Source organism: Oncorhynchus nerka, unplaced genomic scaffold (assembly GCF_034236695.1).
Source record: "Oncorhynchus nerka isolate Pitt River unplaced genomic scaffold, Oner_Uvic_2.0 unplaced_scaffold_822, whole genome shotgun sequence".
Lineage (NCBI taxonomy): Eukaryota > Metazoa > Chordata > Actinopteri > Salmoniformes > Salmonidae > Oncorhynchus > Oncorhynchus nerka.
In genome coordinates, this window is record NW_027040440.1 from 127,243 (window position 1) to 144,630 (window position 17,388).

Consider the following 17,388-nt stretch of genomic DNA (forward strand, 5'->3'; position numbering starts at 1 on the left):
CAGACCTGGGTTAAATACCAGCCAATCAATAACCCTGTCTCTCCCCCAGACCTGGGATCAATATCACCAGCCCAATCAATAATAACCCTGTCTCCCCCAGACCTGGGATCAATACCAGACAAATCAATAATAACCCTGTCTCCTCCCCAGACCTGGGTTCAATATCAGCCTAATCAACACAACCCTGTCCCTCCCCCAGACCTGGGTTTAATATCAGCCTAATCAATAATAACCCTGTCTCCTCCCTGCAGATCCACCCTTAATGAGCTGTAAATACTAGTTGAACCCAGGCAGACCCAGCCTTAAAGAGCTGTAAATACTAGTTGAACCCAGGCAGACCCAGCCTTAAAGAGCTGTAATACTAGTTGAACCCAGGCAGACCCAGCCTTAAAGAGCTGTACCTACTAGTTGAACCCAGGCAGACCCAGCCTTAAAGAGCTGTCAATACTAGTTGAACCCAGGCAGACCAGCCTTAAAGAGCTGTAATACTAGTTGAACCCAGGCAGACCCAGCCTTAAAGAGCTGTAATACTAGTTGAACCCAGGCAGACCCAGCCTTAAAGAGAGCTGTAATTACTAGTTGAACCCAGGCTACAGACCCAGCCTTAAAGAGCTGTAAATACTAGTTGAACCCAGGCAGACCCAGCCTTAAAGAGCTGTAAATACTAGTTGAACCCAGGCAGACCCAGCCTTAAAGAGCTGTAATACTAGTTGAACCCAGGCCTGCAGACCCAGCCTTAAAGAGCTGTAAATACTAGCTGAACCCAGGCCTGCAGACCCAGCCTTAAAGAGCTGTAAATACTAGTTGAACCCAGGTCTGTAGACCCATCCTTAAAGAGCTGTAATACTAGGGTTGAACCCAGGCCTACAGACCCAGCCTTAAAGAGCTGTAAATACTAGTTGAACCCAGGCAGACCCAGCCTTAAAGAGCTGTAAATACTAGTTGAACCCAGGCCTGCAGACCCAGCCTTAAAGAGCTGTAAATACTAGTTGAACCCAGGCAGACCCAGCCTTAAAGAGCTGTAAATACTAGTTGAACCCAGGCAGACCCAGCCTTAAAGAGCTGTAAATACTAGCTGAACCCAGGCCTACAGACCCAGCCTTAAAGAGCTGTAAATACTAGTTGAACCCAGGCAGACCCTGCCTTAAAGAGCTGTAAAATACTAGTTGAACCCAGGCAGACCCAGCCTTAAAGAGCTGTAAAATACTAGTTGAACCCGTCTCTTACCAGCAGAGCTAAAGGCAGTGGAATGAAGCCCATTCTCCTGAGACTGAGTCACTGTAGTCTGTATAGGCCTGGTAAACAAACACACACACACCATATGGATAATGACATCAGTAAATCAATACAATATATTCCATTATCAATCATCATCATCATCATCATCAATATTCATGTTTAAATCTCACGTTTTTCTGTCTGCTGATGACGAGGTCAAACGCCAGGCTGGCCCGGTACTCCCAGTAGACCTGGATCACATAGATGAGGTGAACAGATGAGCTCTAATATATCGGGCACCCCTAGATGAGGTGAACAGATGAGCTCTAATATATCACACCCTGGATGAGGTGAACAGATGAGCTCTAATATATCGGCACCCTGGATGAGGTGAACAGATGAGTTTCAATATATCGGCACCCTGGATGAGGTGAACAGATGAGCTCTAATATATCGGCACCCTGGATGAGGTGAACAGATGAGCTCTAATATATCGGCACCCCTGGATGAGGTGAACAGATGAGCTCTAATATATCGGCACCCCTGGATGAGGTGAACAGATGAGCTCTAATATATCGGCACCCTGGATCACATAGATGAGGTGAACAGATGAGCTCTAATATATCGGCACCCTGGATGTGGTGAACAGATGAGCTCTAATATATCGGCACCCTGATGAGGTGAACAGATGAGCTCTAATATATCGGCACCCTGGATGAGGTGAACAGATGAGCTCTAATATATCGGCACCCTGGATGAGGTGAACAGATGAGCCTAATATATCGGCACCCTGGATGAGGTGAACAGATGAGCTCTAATATATCGGCACCCTGGATGAGGTGAACAGATGAGCTCTAATATATCGGCACCCTGGATGAGGTGAACAGATGAGCTCTAATATATCGGCACCCTGGATGTGGTGAACAGATGAGCTCTAATCGATCGTCTAATGAATTAAGAGTAACTAGAGTAACCACCCTAGTCACACCCAGACCTAACCAAATGACAGAATAAAAGGCTCTCCAAGGTCAGGGCGTGACACCTGTAGACACACCCCCAGGAGAGGACGGGCGGAGGGAGGGAGGGACACTCACGTCTGCAGTGATGTCGTTATACTAACCCTAAACCACACCCCCAGGAGAGGAGGGAGGGAGGGAGGGAGGGGGAGGGAGGGAGGACGGACAGACAGACACTTACGTCTGCAGTGATGTCGTTATACTAACCCTAAACCACACCCCCAGGAGAGGACGGAGGGAGGGAGGGAGGGGGAGGGGGAGGGAGGGAGGGAGGGAGGGGGAGGGAGGGAGGGGGAGGGAGGAGGGAGGGAGGAGGGAAGGAGGGGGAGGGGGGGGGAGGGGGAGGGGGAGGGGGGACAGACAGACACTTACGTCTGCAGTGATGTCGTTATACTAACCCTAAACCACACCCCCAGGAGAGGAGGGAGGGAGGGAGGGAGGGACACTTACGTCTGCAGTGATGTCGTTATACTAACCCTAAACCACACCCCCAGGAGAGGACGGAGGGAGGGAGGAGGAGGGAGGGGAGGGAGGGGAGGGACACTTACGTCTGCAGTGATGTCAAGATACTAACCCTAAACCCCACCCCAGGAGAGGACGGACGGAGGGAGGGAGGGAGGGAGGGAGGGAGGGAGGGAGGGAGGAAGGGAGGGAGGAGGGAGGGAGGGAGGGAGGGAGGGACCTGGAGGGAGGGGAGGAAGGGAGGAGGGAGGGAGGGGAGGGAGGGAGGGAGGGAGGGAGGGAGGGAGGGAGGGAGGGAGGGAGGAGGGGAGGGAGGGGAGGGAGGGAGGGAGGGGGAGGGAGGGAGGAGGGAGGGAGGGAGGGGAGGGAGGGAGGGAGGGAGGGAGGAGGGACGGAGGGAGGGAGGGAGGGACGGAGGGAGGGAGGGACGGAGGGAGGGAGGAGGGAGGGACGGAGGAGGGAGGGAGGGAGGGAGGGAGGGACGGAGGGAGGGAGGAGGGAGGGACGGAGGGAGGGAGGGAGGGAGGGACGGAGGGAGGGAGGGACGGAGAGAGGGAGGGACGGAGGAGGGAGGGACGAGGGAGGGAGGGAGGGACGGAGGGAGGGAGGGAGGGAGGGAGGGAGGGAGGGACCTGAGAGAGAGGGAGGGACGGAGGGAGGGAGGGACGGAGAGAGGGAGGGACGGAGGGAGGGAGGGACGGAGGGAGGGAGGGAGGAGGGAGGGAGGGACGGAGGGAGGAAGGAGGGAGGGACGGAGGGAGGAAGGGAGGGACGGAGGGAGGGACACTTACGTCTGCGGTGATGTCGTTAAACTTGGTGATGAAGGCGTGCTTGACGACATCCACGGTAACCTCAGACGCTATCACCATGACGACGTCAGGAAACAGCACCCACAGGTGGTCTGTCATTAGAAATCAAATCATATTAACCGATCAGTACATTATCAATACAACACTAATCATTCATATTAACCGATCAGTACATTATCAATACATCACTAATCATTCATATTAACCGATCAGGAAATGATCAATACAACACTAATCATTCATATTAACCGATCAGGACATTATCAATACATCACTAATCAATAATGAAATCATCAGTACATTATCAATACATCACTAATCATTCATATTAACCGATCAGTACATTATCAATACAACACTAATCATTCATATTAACCGATCAGTACATTATCAATACATCACTAATCATTCATATTAACCGATCAGGACATTATCAATACATCACTAATCATTCATATTAACCGATCAGTACATTATCAATACAACACTAATCAATCATATTAACCGATCAGGAAATGATCAATACAACACTAATCATTCATATTAACCGATCAGTACATTATCAATACATCACTAATCAATAATGAAATCATCAGTACATTATCAATACATCACTAATCATTCATATTAACCGATCAGGACGTTATCAATACAACACTAATCATTCATATTAACCGATCAGTACATTATCAATACATCACTAATCAATAATGAAATCATCAGGACATTATCAATACAACACTAATCATTCATATTAACCGATCAGTACATTATCAATACATCACTAATCATTCATATTAACCGATCAGGACATTATCAATACAACACGAATCATTCATATTAACCGATCAGTACATTATCAATACAACACTAATCATTCATATTAACCGATCAGGACATTATCAATACAACACGAATCATTCATATTAACCGATCAGGACATTATCAATACAACACGAATCATTCATATTAACCGATCAGGACATTATCAATACATTATTAATACATCACTAAATCAATAACATCAGCGATTGATACATTTTCAATACAGACACCCAGTCGATACGAGTCCACAGGTTATGAACAGTGCTGATAACCTGTCTGTCCTCTGGTCAATGTAATTATGTAATTATCTAACCTGTCTGTCCTCTGGTCAATGTAATTATGTAATTATCTAACCTGTCTCTCCTCTGGTCAATGTAATTATGTCATTATCTAACCTGTCTCTCCTCTGGTCAATGTAATTATGTAATTATCTAACCTGTCTGTCCTCTGGTCAATGTAATTATGTAATTATCTAACCTGTCTCTCCTCTGGTCAATGTAATTATGTAATTATCTAACCTGTCTCTCCTCTGGTCAATGTAATTATGTAATTATCTAACCTGTCTCTCCTCTGGTCAATGTAATTATGTAATTATCTAACCTGTCTCTCCTCTGGTCAATGTAATTATGTAATTATCTAACCTGTCTCTCCTCTGGTCAATGTAATTATGTAATTATCTAACCTGTCTCTCCTCTGGTCAATGTAATTATGTAATTATCTAACCTGTCTCTCCTCTGGTCAATGTAATTATGTAATTATCTAACCTGTCTGTCCTCTGGTCAATGTAATTATGTAATTATCTAACCTGTCTCCCCTCTGGTCAATGTAATTATGACAAAGTAATACAACAGCCGAACTGACAACTAACTCCTATGCTGTGAAAATCTCCCCTGAACACTGAATGTTTCAGTCTTACCAATAGATCAAGATCTCAGCTGGCTGCTGGCCCACCTATAGCCTTACCACCCTCTCAGCTAGCCACCTGGCCCACCTTAAGCCTTACCACCATCTCAGCTGGCCGCCTGGCCCACCTTTAGGCTTACCAATAGATCAAGATCTCAGCTAGCCACCTGGCCCACCTTTAGCCTTATCACCCTCTCAGCTAGGCACCTGGCCCACCTTTAGCCTTATCACCCTCTCAGCTAGCCACCTGGCCCACCTTTAGCCTTATCACCCTCTCAGCTAGGCACCTGGCCCACCTTTAGCCTTATCACCCTCTCAGCTAGCCACCTGGCCCACCTTTAGCCTTATCACCCTCTCAGCTAGCCACCTGGCCCACCTTTAGCCTTATCACCCTCTCAGCTAGGCACCTGGCCCACCTTTAGCCTTATCACCCTCTCAGCTAGCCACCTGGCCCACCTTTAGCCTTACCAATAGACCACCCTCTCAGCTAGCCACCTGGCCCACCTTTAGCCTTACCAATAGACCACCCTCTCAGCTAGCCACCTGGCCACCTTTAGCCTTACCAATAGACCACCCTCTCAGCTAGCCACCTGGCCCACCTTTAGCCTTACCAATAGACCACCCTCTCAGCTAGCCACCTGGCCCATCTTTAGCCTTACCAATAGATCAAGATCTCAGCTGGCCGCCTGGCCCACCTTTAGCCTTATCACCCTCTCAGCTAGCCACCTGGCCCACCTTTAGCCTTATCACCCTCTCAGCTAGCCACCTGGCCCACCTTTAGCCTTATCACCCTCTCAGCTGGCCGCCTGGCCCACCTTTAGCCTTATCACCCTCTCAGCTGGCCGCCTGGCCCACCTTTAGCCTTATCACCCTCTCAGCTAGCCGCCTGGCCCACCTTTAGCCTTATCACCCTCTCAGCTAGCCACCTGACCAACCTTTAGCCTTACCAATAGACCACCCTCTCAGCTAGCCACCTGGCCCACCTTTAGCCTTACCAATAGACCACCCTCTCAGCTAGCCACCTGGCCCACCTTTAGCCTTACCAATAGACCACCCTCTCAGCTAGCCACCTGGCCCACCTTTAGCCTTACCAATAGACCACCCTCTCAGCTAGCCACCTGGCCCACCTTTAGCCTTATCACCCTCTCAGCTGGCCGCCTGGCCCACCTTTAGCCTTACCAGAACCCAGTCCTACTCCAACACACCAGAACCCAGTCCTGCTCCAACACACCAGAACCCAGTCCTGCTCCAACACACCAGAACCCAGTCCTGCTCCAACACACCAGAACCCAGACCTGCTCCAACACACCTTTTTCGCAGGCAGGCAGGGCAGGGCAGGGCAGGCAGGCAGGCAGGCAGGCAGGCAAGCAGACACAGGCAGACAGACGTACAGGCAGACAGACGTACAGGCAGACAGACAGACACAGGCAGACAGACAGACAGGCAGACAGACAGACAGACAGACAGACAGACAGACAGACAGACAGACAGACAGACAGACAGACAGACAGACAGACAGTAGTTACCAGGATTCCATGAGAACTGCTCCATGTTCCGTAGACAGACAATGAGTAACAGAACATAGTTAGTGAACCTCTCCTTTATGTCTGAGGAGAGAGAGAGGGAGGAGGGGATAGAGAGAGGAGGAGGGAGAGAGGGGAGGAGAGAGAGAGAGGAGGGGATAGAGAGAGGGGAGGGGATAGAGAGGGGAGGAGGGGATAGAGAGGGGGAGAGAGAGAGGAGGGGAGAGAGAGGAGGGGAGAGAGAGGGGAGGAGGGGATAGAGAGGAGGGAGAGAGGGGAGGAGAGAGAGAGAGGAGGAGGAGGGGATAGAGAGGGGAGGAGGGGATAGAGAGGGGGAGAGAGAGAGGGAGGGGGAGAGAGAGGAGGGGAGAGAGAGGGGGAGGAGGGGATAGAGAGGAGGGAGAGAGGGGAGGAGAGAGAGAGAGGAGGAGGAGGGGATAGAGAGGGGAGGAGGGGATAGAGAGGGGGAGAGAGAGAGGAGGGAGAGAGGAGGAGGAGGGAGAGAGGGAGGAGAGAGAGAGAGGAGGAGGAGGGGATAGAGAGAGGGGAGGGGAGGGGAGAGAGAGGGAGGAGGGGAGAGGGGATGTAATAGAGAGAGGGTGGGGTGATGGAGCGAAAGAGATGGGGGAGAATAGGAGAGGGGGCGAGAGAGGGAGAGAGAGAGAGCGATAGAGAGCGAGAATAGGAGAGGGTGGGGTGATGGAGAGAGAGAGAGGGGGAGGAGGGGGAGAGAGAGAGGGTGGGGCGATAGAGAGAGAGAGAATAGGAGAGAGAGGGTGGGGTGATAGAGAGAGAGAGGGGGAGGAGGGGGAGAGAGAGAGGGGGAGGAGGGGGAGGAGAGGGGGAGGAGGGGGAGAGAGAGGGTGGGGCGATAGAGAGAGAGAATAGGAGAGAGAGGGTGGGGTGATGGAGAGAGAGAGGGGGAGGAGGGGGAGAGAGAGAGGGTGGGGGGAGAGAGAGAGAGAATAGGAGAGAGAGGGTGGGGTGATGGAGAGAGAGGGGGAGGAGGGGGAGAGAGAGAGGGGGAGGAGGGGGAGAGAGAGGGTGGGGTGGGTGGGGCGATAGAGGGAGAGAGCGAGAATAGGAGAGAGAGGGTGGGGTGGGGGGGAGAGAGAGGGGGAGGAGGGGGAGAGAGAGAATAGGAGAGAGAGGGTGGGGTGATGGAGAGAGAGAGGGGGAGGAGGGGGAGAGAGAGAGGGTGGGGCGATAGAGAGAGAATAGGAGAGAGAGGGTGGGGTGATGGAGAGAGAGAGGGGGAGGAGGGGGAGAGAGAGAGGGTGGGGTGATGGAGAGAGAGAGAGGGGGAGGGGGAGGGGGGGGAGAGAGAGGGTGGGGTGATGGAGAGAGAGAGAGGGTGGGGCGATAGAGAGAGAGAATAGGAGAGAGAGGGTGGGGTGATGGAGAGAGAAAGGGGGAGGAGGGGGAGAGAGAGAGGGTGGGGCGATAGAGAGAGAGAATAGGAGAGAGAGGGTGGGGTGATGGAGAGAGAGAGGGGGAGGAGGGGGAGAGAGAGAGGGTGGGGCGATAGAGAGAGAGAGGGGAGGGGGAGGGGGGGGAGAGAGAGAGGGTGGGGTGATGGAGAGAGAGAATAGGAGAGAGAGGGTGGGGTGATGGAGAGAGAGAGGGGAGAGAGAGGGGGAGAGAGAGAGAGGGTGGGGTGATGGAGAGAGAGAGAGGGGGAGGAGGGGGAGAGAGAGAGGGTGGGGTGATGGAGAGAGAGAGAGGGGGAGAGAGAGAGAGGGGGGGCGATAGAGAGAGAGAATAGGAGAGAGAGGGTGGGGTGATGGAGAGAGAGAAAGGGGGAGGAGGGGGAGAGAGAGAGAGGGTGGGGTGATGGAGAGAGAGAAAGGGGGAGGAGGGGAGAGAAGAGCAGAATTACTGTTATATTTACCTCAATAACAACCCAGGTGGAATAAAAAAGTTTTAATGTCAGAATATGACCACCAGGGTTAGAGAGGTCAGGGGTCAGAGAGAGGCGCCAAGGGGTCAGAGGTCAGGGAGAGGCGCCAAGGGGTCAGAGGTCAGGGGTAGTTATACTCACCACTGTTAGACATCTGAAAGAGGTTGTTAGAAGTCAGAGGTAAGGGGTTAGAGGTCAAGGGTTAGAGGTCAGGGGTAGTTATACTCACCACTGTTAGACATCTGAAAGAGGTTGTTAGAAGTCAGAGGTTAGAGGTCAGAGGTTAGAGGTCAGGGGTAGTTATACTCACTGTTAGACATCTGAGAGGTTGTTCTTCTCACATCTGAAAGAGGTTGTTCTTCTCAAAAACTTCAAACACACTCTGGGTGGGTGTCTCCACGGTGTTACAGAGAAACACAACGGTCACTGATCTGGGTGGGTGTCTCAGAGAAACACAACAGTCACTGCTCTGGGTGGGTGTCTCAGGGTGTTACAGAGAAACACAACAGTCACTGATCTGGGTGGGTGTCTCAGGGTGTCTCAGAGAAACACAACAGTCACTGATCTGGGTGGGTGTCTCAGGGTGTCTCAGAGAAACACAACAGTCACTGATCTGGGTGGGTGTCTCAGGGTGTCTCAGAGAAACACAACGGTCACTGATCTGGGTGGGTGTCTCAGAGAAACACAACAGTCACTGATCTGGGTGGGTGTCTCAGGGTGTTACAGAGAAACACAACAGTCACTGATCTGGGTGGGTGTCTCAGGGTGTTACAGAGAAACACAACAGTCACTGATCTGGGTGGGTGTCTCAGGGTGTCTCAGAGAAACACAACAGTCACTGATCTGGGTGGGTGTCTCAGGGTGTTACAGAGAAACACAACAGTCACTGATCTGGGTGGGTGTCTCAGGGTGTTACAGAGAAACACAACAGTCACTGATCTGGGTGGGTGTCTCAAGACACAACGGTCACTGATCTGGGTGGGTGTCTCAGGGTGTTACAGAGAAACACAACAGTCACTGATCTGGGTGGGTGTCTCAGAGAAACACAACGTCACTGATCTGGGTGGGTGTCTCAGGGTGTCTCAGAAAACACAACAGTCACTGATCTGGGTGGGTGTCTCAGGGTGTCTGGGTGGGTGTCTCAGGGGTGTCAGAGAAACACAACAGTCACTGATCTGGGTGGGTGTCTCAGAGAAACACAACAGTCACTGATCTGGGTGGGTGTCTCTCAGAGAAACAGGATCTGTGTTACAGAGAAACACAACAGTCACTGATCTGGGTGGGTGTCTCAGGGTGTTACAGAGAAACACAACAGTCACTGATCTGGGTGGGTGTCTCAGGGTGTCTCAGAGAAACACAACGGTCACTGATCTGGGTGGGTGTCTCAGGGTGTCTCAGAGAAACACAACGGTCACTGATCTGGGTGGGTGTCTCAGGGTGTCTCAGAGAAACACAACAGTCACTGATCTGGGTGGGTGTCTCAGGGTGTTACAGAGAAACACAACAGTCACTGATCTGGGTGGGTGTCTCAGGGTGTCTCAGAGAAACACAACAGTCACTGATCTGGGTGGGTGTCTCAGGGTGTCTCAGAGAAACACAACAGTCACTGATCTGGGTGGGTCTCAGGGTCTCAGGGGTGTTAGGGTGTTAGAGAAACACAACAGTCACTGATCTGGGTGGGTGTCTCAGGGTGTCTCAGAGAAACACAACAGTCACTGATCTGGGTGGGTGTCTCAGGGTGTCTCAGAGAAACACAAACACTGATCTGGGTGGGTGTCTCACGGTCACTGATCTGGGTGGGTGTCTCAGAGAAACACAACAGTCACTGATCTGGGTGGGTGTCTCAGGGTGTCTCAGAGAAACACAACAGTCACTGATCTGGGTGGGTGTCTCAGGGTCACTGTCTGGGTGGGTGTGTCAGAGAAACACAACAGTCACTGATCTGGGTGGGTGTGTCACAACAGTCACTGGGTGTCTCAGAGAAACACAACAGTCACTGATCTGGGTGGGTGTCTCAGGGTGTTACAGAGAAACACAACAGTCACTGATCTGGGTGGGTGTCTCAGGGTGTCTCAGAGTGTGTGTGTGTGTGTGTGTATGTCTCAGTGTGTGTGTGTGTGTATGTCTCAGTGTGTGTGTGTCTCAGTGTGTGTGTGTGTGTGTGTCTCAGTGTGTGTGTGTCTCAGTGTGTGTGTGTGTGTGTATGTCTCAGTGTGTGTGTGGACTCACATTGTTTGACATCATGATGGTGAGTAGAGACTTGTTGTGAGAGTTGAAGGCAACGTCTCAGAGTAGTGGCCTGGACCATGATGAGGATAGCATGAAGAACTGACACACACTCAGGAAAACAGCCTGATACACACACACACACAGTGTGTGTACACAACCTGACTACACACTCAGGAAAACAATCTGATAGACACACACACACACACCTGGACCAACCCGACTGACACACTCAGGAAAACAGCCTGATACACACACCAACACAACCTGACTACACACTCAGGAAAACAGCCTGATACACACACCAACACAACCTGACTACACACTCAGGAAAACAGCCTGACACACACACAACACAACCCTGACTATACACACTCAGGAAAACAGCCTGATACACACACCAACACAACCTGACTACACACACAGGAAAACAGCCTGATACACACACCAACACAACCTGACTACACACTCAGGAAAACAGCCTGATACACACACACACACACACAACACAACCACACACACACACACCACTACACACTCAGGAAAACAGCCTGATAACACACACCAACACAACCTGACTACACACTCAGGAAAACAGCCTGATACACACACACAACACAACCTGACTACACACTCAGGAAAACAGCCTGATACACACACCAACACAACCTGACACACACTCAGGAAAACAGCCTGATACACACACCAACACAACCTGACTACACACTCAGGAAAACAGCCTGATACACACACCCCAACACAACCTGAGGTACAACACATACACTCAGGAAAAGACAGGAAGTGATACACACACCAACACAACCTGACTACACACTTAGGTTCAGTAAAAGGATACACACAGGAAGTGGGTTACAACTACTAACCTGGTTCAGTAAGTAAGATACAGACAGGAAGTGGGTTACACTACTATCCCGTCAGGTTCAGTAAGTGATACAGACAGGAAGTGAGTTACAACTCCTATACACAACTCTTTAGGTTCAGTAAGTAAGGATACAGACAGGAAGTGGGTTACAACTACTACACAGGTTCAGTAAAATACAGACAGGAAGTGGGTTACAACTACTATCCCGTCTCTCTTTAGGTTCAGTAAGTAAGGATACAGACAGGAAGTGAGTTACAACTCCTATACCGTCTCTCTTTAGGTTCAGTAAGTAAGGATACAGACAGGAAGTGAGAGACAACTGCTATACCGTCTCTCTTTAGGTTCAGTAGGTAAGGATAGAGACAGGAAGTGAGTTACAACTCCTATACCGTCTCTCTTTAGGTTCAGTAAGTAAGGAAACAGACAGGAAGTGAGTTACAACTCCTATACCGTCTCTCTTTAGGTTCAGTAAGTAAGGATACAGACAGGAAGTGGGTTACAACTACTATACCGTCTCTCTTTAGGTTCAGTAAGTAAGGATACAGACAGGAAGTGGGTTACAACTACTATACCGTCTCTCTTTAGGTTCAGTAAGTAAGGATACAGACAGGAAGTGGGTTACAACTACTATCCCGTCTCTCTTTAGGTTCAGTAAGTAAGGATACAGACAGGAAGTGAGTTACAACTCCTATACCGTCTCTCTTTAGGTTCAGTAAGTAAGGATACAGACAGGAAGTGAGAGACAACTGCTATACCGTCTCTCTTTAGGTTCAGTAGGTAAGGATAGAGACAGGAAGTGAGTTACAACTCCTATACCGTCTCTCTTTAGGTTCAGTAAGTAAGGAAACAGACAGGAAGTGAGTTACAACTCCTATACCGTCTCTCTTTAGGTTCAGTAAGTAAGGATACAGACAGGAAGTAGGTTACAACTCCTATACCGTCTCTCTTTAGGTTCAGTAGGTAAGGATACAGACAGGAAGTAGATTACAACTCCTATACCGTCTCTCTTTAGGTTCAGTAAGTAAGGATACAGACAGGAAGTGAGTTACAACTCCTATACCGTCTCTCTTTAGGTTCAGTGAGTAAGGATACAGACAGGAAGTGAGTTACAACTCCTATACCGTCTCTCTTTAGGTTCAGTAAGTAAGGATACAGACAGGAAGTGAGTTACAACTACTATACCGTCTCTCTTTAGGTTCAGTAAGTAAGGATACAGACAGGAAGTGAGTTACAACTCCTATACCGTCTCTCTATAGGTTCAGTAAGTAAGGATACAGACAGGAAGTGGGTTACAACTCCTATACCGTCTCTCTTTAGGTTCAGTAAGTAAGGATACAGACAGGAAGTGAGTTACAACTCCTATACCGTCTCTCTTTAGGTTCAGTAGGTAAGGATACAGACAGGAAGTAGATTACAACTCCTATACCGTCTCTCTTTAGGTTCAGTAAGTAAGGATACAGACAGGAAGTGAGTTACAACTCCTATACCGTCTCTCTTTAGGTTCAGTGAGTAAGGATACAGACAGGAAGTGAGTTACAACTCCTATACCGTCTCTCTTTAGGTTCAGTAAGTAAGGATACAGACAGGAAGTGAGTTACAACTACTATACCGTCTCTCTTTAGGTTCAGTAAGTAAGGATACAGACAGGAAGTGAGTTACAACTCCTATACCGTCTCTCTATAGGTTCAGTAAGTAAGGATACAGACAGGAAGTGGGTTACAACTCCTATACCGTCTCTCTTTAGGTTCAGTAAGTAAGGATACAGACAGGAAGTGAGTTACAACTCCTATACCGTCTCTCTTTAGGTTCAGTAGGTAAGGATAGAGACAGAAAGTGAGTTACAACTCCTATACCGTCTCTTTAGGTTCAGTAGGTAAGGATACAGACAGGAAGTGAGTTACAACTCCTATACCGTCTCTTTAGGTTCAGTGAGTAAGGATACAGACAGGAAGTAGGTTACAACTACTATACCGTCCCTCTTTAGGTTCAGTAAGTAAGGATACAGACAGGAAGTGGGTTACAACTCCTATACCGTCTCTCTTTGGGTTCAGTAAGTAAGGATACAGACAGGAAGTGGGTTACAACTCCTATACCGTCTCTCTTTAGGTTCAGTGAGTAAGGATACAGACAGGAAGTGAGTTACAACTCCTATACCGTCTCTCTTTAGGTTCAGAAAATAAGGATACAGACAGGAAGTGAGAGACAACTCCTATACAGTCTCTCTTTAGGTTCAGTAAGTAAGGATACAGACAGGAAGTGAGTTACAACTACTATACCGTCTCTCTTTAGGTTCAGTAAGTAAGGATACAGACAGGAAGTGGGTTACAACTCCTATACCGTCTCTCTTTAGGTTCAGTAAGTAAGGATACAGACAGGAAGTGAGAGACAACTGCTATACCGTCTCTCTTTAGGTTCAGTAGGTAAGGATAGAGACAGGAAGTGAGTTACAACTCCTATACCGTCTCTCTTTAGGTTCAGTAAGTAAGGATACAGACAGGAAGTGAGGTACAACTCCTATACCGTCTCTCTTTAGGTTGAGTAAGTAAGGATACAGACAGGAAGTGAGGTACAACTCCTATACCGTCTCTCTTTAGGTTCAGTAAGTAAGGATACAGACAGGAAGTGAGTTACAACTCCTATACCGTCTCTCTTTAGGTTCAGTAAGTAAGGAAACAGACAGGAAGTGGGTTCAAACTGCTATACCGTCTCTCTTTAGGTTCAGTAAGTAAGGATAGAGACAGGAAGTGAGTTACAACTCCTATACCGTCTCTCTTTAGGTTCAGTAAGGATACAGACAGGAAGTGAGTTACAACTCCTATACCGTCTCTCTTTAGGTTGAGTAAGTAAGGATACAGACAGGAAGTGAGGTACAACTCCTATACCGTCTCTCTTTAGGTTCAGTAAGGATACAGACAGCAAGTGAGGTACAACTCCTATACCGTCTCTCTTTAGGTTCAGTAAGTAAGGATACAGACAGGAAGTGAGCGACAACTCCTATACCGTCTCTTTAGGTTTAGTAAGTAAGGATACAGACATATAGAACAGCCATGAGGAAGTGAGGAACAACTCCTATATGAGCTCTCTTCTCCTCTTTAGGTTCAGTAAGGATACAGACAGGAAGTGAGAGACAACTCCTATATGAGCTCTCTTCTCCTCTTTAGGTTCAGTAAGGATACAGACATATAGAACAGCCATGAGGAAGTGAGGAACAACTCCTATATGAGCTCTCTTCTCCTCTTTAGGTTCAGTAAGGATACAGACATATAGAACAGCCATGAGGAAGTGAGGAACAACTCCTATATGAGCTCTCTTCTCCTCTTTAGGTTCAGTAAGGATACAGACAGGAAGTGAGGAACAACTCCTATATGAGCTCTCTTCTCCTCTTTAGGTTCAGTAAGGATACAGACAGGAAGTGAGGAACAACTCCTATATGAGCTCTCTTCTCCTCTTTAGGTTCAGTAAGGATACAGACATATAGAACAGCCATGAGGAAGTGAGGAACAACTCCTATATGAGCTCTCTTCTTCTCTTTAGGTTCAGTAAGGATACAGACATATAGAACAGCCATGAGGAAGTGAGGAACAACTCCTATATGAGCTCTCTTCTTCTCTTTAGGTTCAGTAAGGATACAGACATATAGAACAGCCATGAGGAAGTGAGGAACAACTCCTATATGAGCTCTCTTCTCCTCTTTAGGTTCAGTAAGGATACAGACAGGAAGTGAGGAACAACTCCTATATGAGCTCTCTTCTCCTCTTTAGGTTCAGTAAGGATACAGACAGGAAGTGAGGAACAACTCCTATATGAGCTCTCTTCTCCTCTTTAGGTTCAGTAAGGATACAGACAGGAAGTGAGGAACAACTCCTATATGAGCTCTCTTCTTCTCTTTAGGTTCAGTAAGGATACAGACATATAGAACAGCCATGAGGAAGTGAGGAACAACTCCTATATGAGCTCTCTTCTTCTCTTTAGGTTCTGTAGCAGTCCAGTAGAGAGCGTCCAGAATGTCCTGACCAAACGAAGAGAACAGCCTGTCTGCTACCTGCAGACACACACACACACACACACACACACACACACACACACGGTTAGTCTACCTGTAGGGAACACGCACACACACACACACACACACACACACACACACACACACACACACACACACACACGGTTAGTCTACCTGTAGGGAACACGCACACACACACACACACACACACACACACACACACACACACAGTTAGTCTACCTGTAGGGAAAACAAATGCACAAACACACAGTTAGTCGGTTGTGCGTGTGTGTCTCAGTGTAAAGCTGCAGGTAGAGGTGAGGTATTAAAAGCTGCAGGTAGAGGTGAGGTATTAAAAGCTGCAGGTTCAGGGGAGGTATGAAAAGCTGCAGGTAGAGGTGAGGTATTAAAAGCTGCAGGTTCAGGTGAGGTATTAAAAGCTGCAGGTAGAGGTGAGGTATTAAAAGCTGCAGGTACAGGTGAGGTATTAAAAGCTGCAGGTAGAGGTGAGGTATTAAAAGCTGCAGGTACGGGTGAGGTATTAAAAGCTGCAGGTACAGGTGAGGTATTAAAAGCTGCAGGTAGAGGTGAGGTATTAAAAGCTGCAGGTAGAGGTGAGGTATTAAAAGCTGCAGGTAGAGGTGAGGTATTAAAAGCTGCAGGTAGAGGTGAGGTATTAAAAGCTGCAGGTAGAGGTGAGGTATTAAAGCTGCAGGTACAGGTGAGGTATTAAAAGCTGCAGGTAGAGGTGAGGTATTAAAAGCTGCAGGTAGAGGTGAGGTATTAAAAGCTGCAGGTAGAGGTGAGGTATTAAAAGCTGCAGGTAGAGGTGAGGTATTAAAAGCTGCAGGTACAGGTGAGGTATTAAAAGCTGCAGGTAGAGGTGAGGTATTAAAAGCTGCAGGTAGAGGTGAGGTATTAAAAGCTGCAGGTAGAGGTGAGGTATTAAAAGCTGCAGGTACAGGTGAGGTATTAAAATCTGCAGGTAGAGAGAGGTGAGGTATGAAAAGCTGCAGGTAGAGGTGAGGTATTAAAAGCTGCAGGTACAGGTGAGGTATGAAAAGCTGCAGGTAGAGGTACAGGTGAGGTATGAAAAGCTGCAGGTAGAGGTACAGGTGAGGTATTAAAAGCTGCAGGTAGAGGTGAGGTATTAAAAGCTGCAGGTAGAGGTACAGGTGAGGTATTAAAAGCTGCAGGTAGAGGTGAGGTATTAAAAGCTGCAGGTACAGGTACAGGTGAGGTATTAAAGGCTACAGGTACAGGTGAGGTATTAAAAGCTGCAGGTAGAGGTGAGGTATTAAAAGCTGCAGGTAGAGGTGGTGAGGTATTAAAAGCTGCAGGTACAGGTGAGGTATTAAAAGCTGCAGGTAGAGGTGAGGTATTAAAAGCTGCAGGTAGAGGTGAGGTATTAAAAGCTGCAGGTACAGGTGAGGTATTAAAAGCTGCAGGTACAGGTGAGGTATTAAAAGCTACAGGTAGAGGTGAGGTATTAAAAGCTGCAGGTAGAGGTGAGGTATTAAAAGCTGCAGGTACAGGTACAGGTGAGGTATTAAAAGCTACAGGTAGAGGTGAGGTATTAAAAGCTGCATGTAGAGGTACAGGTGAGGTATTAAAAGCTGC

At 48.6% G+C, this 17,388-nt stretch overlaps 1 pseudogene; it reads right to left on the minus strand.

The window, feature by feature from the left end:
- Nucleotides 1–1,206: 1,206 nt before the first annotated feature.
- LOC135571057 (transmembrane anterior posterior transformation protein 1 homolog) overlaps nucleotides 1,207–17,388 on the minus strand; it is a 35,916-nt pseudogene continuing 19,734 nt past the window's right edge.